Consider the following 7,865-nt stretch of genomic DNA (forward strand, 5'->3'; position numbering starts at 1 on the left):
AGGTAACATTCAGAGACAGTTGTGTTTCACGTGTAACCCTAAAATAAGATCTACCATGAGATCGGGTTTGTGTGCGTTAACACATTCTGTAACAATTCAAGCGTCAATTGCCGGTATTGATCAATTGATTGAGGTTTATTACATTTGTCTCCTGGTGTGTATGTACCACGGAGAACCTCACACAAAAAGAGGGGAAGTTTCACTGTAGAATTCAGAAACAATTGTGTTTTATGTGTGACCCTGAAATAAGATCTACCATAAGATCGGGTTTCACATGTATCGACACAATCTGTGGCAACTAATGCGTCAATTACCGGCGTGGCTTAAATTGTTTGAATGTTTACACAAAATTATGAAAGTGGTTGCGACTTTCTGGGAGAACCCTGGATAAACCAATATCAGGTCAGGTTCAGAAAATGCGCTCAAATATATAGCAGAGAGGTTAGAGACTAATATGGGAATAATTCCAAATGTCGGGTGTACAGAGCATTCTCCGTCACCCGTGTCTCTTAAGAATCGCCTAAACTCTGTCTGTGTAGCGCTTTTGAGGTATGTGCCCTTGCACGGCCTCAAAGATATCAATGTGCTGCTAAAGTCAGGTGACGGCCGTCACACCCTGACCGATAGACAGCGGGGTTCCGTATGCGGCGGAGACCCGTTCGGCGCAACCACATAAATCAAAATGCAATTGTAAGTGGGGAAGGGAGTAGGGGGGACACACTGCGAGCGGTCGGCGCACGCTTCGCAAGAGCTTCGTCAGGACCACCCACTGGGCGTCCGGAAGCCATTTTTATACCTTAGCTCCACCTCATCAATATGCAAATTGAAGGAGCGGTCAGTAACATGCTGCAAGTATGTCATAGATTGAGTCAATCAATCAATTGTTGATCTAACAGTCTGAATCAAATGTTGGTTATATTATATTTGTTATTGAGGACCTCTTATCTCAGTTTCATCAGTATATATTGTATGCGTATTTGAGTCCATAATAGACTAGACATGCCCGATGCGGAGACTTAATTGTTTGTTCTGACAGCAATGGTACTAATCACATCATAATAGTATCAGAAAGATAATACATATAAAAAGTCTCTTTGTATCATATGATTTCATTTGTACACATGCATCCATGAGAAAATCGATGAAAATACTTAATAGGATTAATAGTATGATTTGACAGCAAAGGTGCTATTCATACCTGGAGGTTTCAAAAGGATAATAAAATATTATATTATAAGAAGTCTCTTTGTATCAAAAAAGAAGAATGTTGTTTTTTACAAGGCCTTCTACGTTTCTGATTTAGGAATCATGCATGTCGTTGGTACATGTCGATATCAGTGGGTCCCTTACATCTTTTAGTCATCCATGACTGGAGATAATGGGTGTGTTGTGGTCAGATTGTCTGTCCACCACCCGTGCTGAGTCAGTCTACAGACCGGGCGATTGTCAAAAATAGAAAAATATGTGTGTGTGGTCAGCAAGACCTATCATTATGGTATAAAATCGTTATATGCAATCGTCCCGTACATTCCATGTAGTATGTTAGTATCGGTGAAAGTTTGGTAATCAGGATATTAATGGTGTACCGATAATAAAATTGATGGTATCAGCTTGACAGCAATGGTGCTGGTCATACAAAAAAGTATCAGAGGAATAATCAGATATTATAAGAAGTCTATTTGTGTCAAAGAGATTTTTGACTTATAAGAGCCTTCTACGTTTCTAATGTAGAAATCGTGCGATAATGTTGGTTGGTATAGACATCAGTAGGTCTCTTAGATCTTTCGATGATCCGTGGCTTTAATATATTAGTTATGTTGTACTCAGATCTGTCCACCAACTGTATTAAATCCATTTGTAAGGCGGGCGATTTATCAAACATGAAGAGATATAAGGAAATATATATGGTTAGCAGGACTCATCATTTTAGTACAGGATCGTTATATGCAATCCTCTCATGCATTCCATATGATATATTAGTATCGGTGAAAACTCAGTACTCAGACAAGTGTTAGTGTACATTCCCAGTTTTAAGATGGGTATCTATATATTACATGCGCTCGCATTATTTGACTTAGTATCCTGAGTTAGACAGGTAATGGAATTTCTACAAGTCTCCAAATCATGTTGTCACGCCGTCACACCGGTTCTTACAGTATGTCATACTGAATACATTTAGATTGGTGCGAGAAATTTTGGATTATTCCACCCTCTCTAAGGTAGATGCTATCCCATGGAGCTTAAGATAGGGGACAGGTTGTGATAGCAAATGCGTAATCTCATAGTTTCTAACGCTCTTGCTGGATGCGATCGCATTTATCTTAAGTGATTGTGTACGTGTATCTAGTGTATTAGTAGAAATGTGAAAAGATACTTTCTAATAATCTGGGTGATATCATTAGTGATACCAGGAAATGAGTGCCGCTGGGATGTGGTGAGGTGATAAGAAGTATTTAATTAATATCATAAAAAATATTAAATATAAAATAATAAATAATATCTAGATGATGAGAAAGGGGGGGGTGTACGTGCAAAACAAGGAAAATTAATCATACGAAAAATAAGTGACAAGCAAACAGTGACAACTGGGAGTGTAAACATTATAATCTTAGTGATGAGAGATTCTGATATAATGGTGCATATTTACAGTTTATCACACTGTACATCATGAAGGTGACTTGGAACTGATGATATCATTGGAGACATGTTGGTTCAGTATAAACATCAAGCATTTTTAATATATTGTAGAGTCACGGAATCTATTGGGTAAGTGACATGATGATGATTATCACAGGTATGATAGCACCCAAAGTTTGCAGGATAACCAGACATACAGTGTGGGTGTCACCCACAGTCAGGTGTGCTCACGGGGTTGATTGGAAAATGAGATCAGGTTATGGATTTTAAAGGAAGACCGTGTAGTTGTTTTCTTCATTTAGGCCATTAGGGGACAGTGTTCCCATAAGAAATATCATTCTTGTTTCCTGTTTAAGGATTTCTCTGTCCCAGTCTCCTCTTCGAATGCCCATAGTCACTTGCAGCATACCATAGGCTTTCAGACCATTGGGACTTCCTTGATGGTATCTGAGGAAGTGTTTTGCCACCGGTGTCAAAGTTTTCATTTGTTGTTTATCTCTTTTGGCATTACGAATGCTGAGGAGATTTTCTGCTATTCTCTTTTTTAGGGGTCTTCGGGTCTTACCGATATATTGTTTGCCGCAGGGGCACTCCAAATTGTAAACCACCCCTGCTGTGTCACAAGTAATATATCTCTGAATTTTCCATTTCTTGCCAAATCTGTCAAAATAGGAATTCTTTGGAGTCATGTGTGTGCAGGTTCTGCATACTCCACATTTGAAGAATCCCTTCCTATTGAATCTAGGTTTGGTTTTCTTTTTCTCGAAGTGGCTGTGCACTAGTATGTCCCGTAGGTTGCTGCTACGACGCCAGCTGATGTCAACCTTGTCACTCAATAATTCTTCTAAATCTTTGTCCGTTTTAAGGACATTGATGTGTCTATTCAGGATGGATTGTATATCCCGCCACTCTTGACAGAATGTTCCGATGAATCTCACTTTGTCCTGTTTGTCTGAATCTTTACTGGTCTTGGGGACAAGTAGTTTGTCCCTGTTGTAAGTTTGGACTTCTTTCCTGGCTTTACGGATACATCTTTTACTGTAACCCCTGTTTTGCAATCTGAGATCTAATTCATCTGCCCTTGCTTCATAGGTGGTGTCTTTTGAACAATTGCGCTTGGTGCGTAGGTATTCCCCCTTAGGGAGACCTTTGATCACTGGTGGGAAGTGTGCACTATCATTGTGGAGGAGAGAGTTAGTGGCCGTTTTTTTGCGGAAAAGATCTGTTGTAATATTCCCGTCATTTTCTATACTTATCCGGAGATCTAAGTACTCCACCTCTGTCTGACTCATCTGGTATGTCAGTTTGAGATTGAATTGATTGATGTTCAGTTTGTTTATGAATTCCACAAATGTTTCAGGTTCTCCTTCCCACACAATCAACAGGTCATCAATATACCGCAACCATATCAATATATGTTGGGTATATTGTTCGTTGTTCTCTGCAAAGACATGTTCCCGCTCCCACCATTGTATTCGGTGATACAGTATGTCCTATTGTGTGCATGCGCATATGCAGTAACTCGCATGCACGAGCCCTTACACTAAAGACGATGGGGGGTGGTGACAGGCTGTTGCTGAAGCATCGACTTGGCCTTGTGGGGGCACGTTCAGGACAACACAGGCTTGTCCAAAACATTTTGGAGTGGATTGCGGCAAGTATAGGAAACTTACAGACTGGTGCCCTTTTGGGGCTATTTACATTAGTCAGATGCAGAGCCATGGGCTCTGATAAGGGGAAACGGTCATTGGGTCTACAGCGTGTTGGTCGACAAGCATTGGGTTGACACTGTTAGGTCGACATGGTTATAGGTCAACATGGATCAAGGTCGATATGGGTTTAGGTCGACATGTCATTAGGTCAACACAAGCATTAGGTCGACAGTGTCTAGGTCGACAGTCAAAAGGTCGACATGGGGGTTTTCACTGTTTTTTGAGCTGACATGTGCCGACAGGCGGTATATCATGCCCTACCTTCCACTAGGGCATGGTGGGAGAATAAAATAGTGTGCCGAGCACAGCGAGGCACCGTGCCCGAAGCATCGCGAGCGAAGCGAACAGATGCGTGCACTGGAAACTGTGCCCAGGTTGACTGTGTCGACATTCGGGTCAAATAACTGTTAAAAACCCCAGGTTGACCTTTTGACTGCCGACCTAGCCACTGTCGACCGAATGCTTGTGTCGACCTTTGCCCATGTCGACCTTTGCCCATGTCGACCTTTGCCCATGTCGACCAACTTGCTGTTGCCCAAACGATCACAACCCCTAATAATGGGATGCTGGGAAAAAAATAATAATTTACTGAGGCAATGTGCATGTGTAGCCATTGTGCCACATCTGTGCAAGCAGACCAAGCACGGGGGGGGGGGGTGGGGGGGTATTTTGGTTCACTCTTTCTGACAAAATCCTTCTTAGATGGACAAAACCATGTGCACTGCAGGTGGGGCAGATGGTACTTGTGCAAAGAGAATTAGATTTGGGTGGGGTTTTACTTCAAAGTGAGATCTACAGTATATTGCAGTGTAAAATAAAGCAGCCAGTATTTACCCTGCACAGAAACAAAATAACTCACCCAAATCTAATTCTCTCTGCACATTTTACATCTGCCCCCCCTGCAGTGCACATGGTTTTGTCCATCTAAGAAGGATTTTGTCAGAAAGAGTGAACCAAAATAACCCCCTGGGTGAGGGAGATGGTTCCATAGGAATGATTTATTTTATTGCAGCGTATAGGCTACAATGCCTAAAGCCATCTAAAAATATCTATTTAGCTGCTGGTTTCAATACACAAAAATTTAGCAATGCTATAAAAACAGTATATTACATAAGCCACGGCACATAGGGTAAAAAAAGACAAATATTGTGGATGTTGAAGTAAATTCAAACTTACAACCTCAGATCCATGCTTGATCCATAGGGAGAGGGAAACCCTATAAACACACAGCAGTCATATATAAAACCTGGAAAAAGTGCCCATTCATAAATGAATGAAATAAAGCAACATTATGGATGGTATAACAATTTTTAGAAGCAATCTTTGCAATAATCTAAACATGTGCAGCTGATGTTAATGTGTTTGTACAAATAAAGATTATATTATTGATGAATCAATTAAATTTACCTGGTCTTATACTATACTCAACTGTAAGAGACTCTGTGCCAGATGTACTAAGGTTGAAAAGTGATAAAATGGAGAGTGAAAACCACCAGCCAATCAGCTCCAAAGTGCCATGTCACAGACTGTGTTTGAAAAATGAGAGGTAGGAGCTGATTGCTTGTTGGTTTTATCTCCATTTTATCATTTTTCAAGGCTTAGTACATCTCGCCCTATAAGGGGTAATTTACTAACTTTTCTAAAACCCTTGTATCCTAGAAAATGAAATGCAGAATCTGATTGGTTGCTAGAGGCAACATCACCTCTTTTTTTAGAAGGTTAAATAAATGTACCCCTAAAAGAACATATAAGGTAGAGGAAAGTACAGAATGTCCGGTGTGGTGCACCTTGGAAGTAACTATACAATAAAATGTAACTTTTAATAGGGGATGTTTAAAAGATTGCGAACATAAAAACACACTAACACAAAGATACACATAAATTGTGGTTTAAAAGAGGAAAGAATTCCTCATGCAGTGTGTCCCAAATTAATTGTACAAATAATTGGTGAACAATTTTCACATTTATTTCCTAGTGTGTATTACAACAAAGGACCCCACTTAAAGAGGTAACATTCAGAGACAGTTGTGTTTCACGTGTAACCCTAAAATAAGATCTACCATGAGATCGGGTTTGTGTGCGTTAACACATTCTGTAACAATTCAAGCGTCAATTGCCGGTATTGATCAATTGATTGAGGTTTATTACATTTGTCTCCTGGTGTGTATGTACCACGGAGAACCTCACACAAAAAGAGGGGAAGTTTCACTGTAGAATTCAGAAACAATTGTGTTTTATGTGTGACCCTGAAATAAGATCTACCATAAGATCGGGTTTCACATGTATCGACACAATCTGTGGCAACTAATGCGTCAATTACCGGCGTGGCTTAAATTGTTTGAATGTTTACACAAAATTATGAAAGTGGTTGCGACTTTCTGGGAGAACCCTGGATAAACCAATATCAGGTCAGGTTCAGAAAATGCGCTCAAATATATAGCAGAGAGGTTAGAGACTAATATGGGAATAATTCCAAATGTCGGGTGTACAGAGCATTCTCCGTCACCCGTGTCTCTTAAGAATCGCCTAAACTCTGTCTGTGTAGCGCTTTTGAGGTATGTGCCCTTGCACGGCCTCAAAGATATCAATGTGCTGCTAAAGTCAGGTGACGGCCGTCACACCCTGACCGATAGACAGCGGGGTTCCGTATGCGGCGGAGACCCGTTCGGCGCAACCACATAAATCAAAATGCAATTGTAAGTGGGGAAGGGAGTAGGGGGGACACACTGCGAGCGGTCGGCGCACGCTTCGCAAGAGCTTCGTCAGGACCACCCACTGGGCGTCCGGAAGCCATTTTTATACCTTAGCTCCACCTCATCAATATGCAAATTGAAGGAGCGGTCAGTAACATGCTGCAAGTATGTCATAGATTGAGTCAATCAATCAATTGTTGATCTAACAGTCTGAATCAAATGTTGGTTATATTATATTTGTTATTGAGGACCTCTTATCTCAGTTTCATCAGTATATATTGTATGCGTATTTGAGTCCATAATAGACTAGACATGCCCGATGCGGAGACTTAATTGTTTGTTCTGACAGCAATGGTACTAATCACATCATAATAGTATCAGAAAGATAATACATATAAAAAGTCTCTTTGTATCATATGATTTCATTTGTACACATGCATCCATGAGAAAATCGATGAAAATACTTAATAGGATTAATAGTATGATTTGACAGCAAAGGTGCTATTCATACCTGGAGGTTTCAAAAGGATAATAAAATATTATATTATAAGAAGTCTCTTTGTATCAAAAAAGAAGAATGTTGTTTTTTACAAGGCCTTCTACGTTTCTGATTTAGGAATCATGCATGTCGTTGGTACATGTCGATATCAGTGGGTCCCTTACATCTTTTAGTCATCCATGACTGGAGATAATGGGTGTGTTGTGGTCAGATTGTCTGTCCACCACCCGTGCTGAGTCAGTCTACAGACCGGGCGATTGTCAAAAATAGAAAAATATGTGTGTGTGGTCAGCAAGACCTATCATTATGGTATAAAATCGTTAT

Source organism: Crinia signifera, chromosome 6 (genome assembly GCF_055691185.1).
Source record: "Crinia signifera chromosome 6, ASM5569118v1, whole genome shotgun sequence".
In the NCBI taxonomy this organism is placed as follows: Eukaryota; Metazoa; Chordata; class Amphibia; order Anura; family Myobatrachidae; genus Crinia; species Crinia signifera.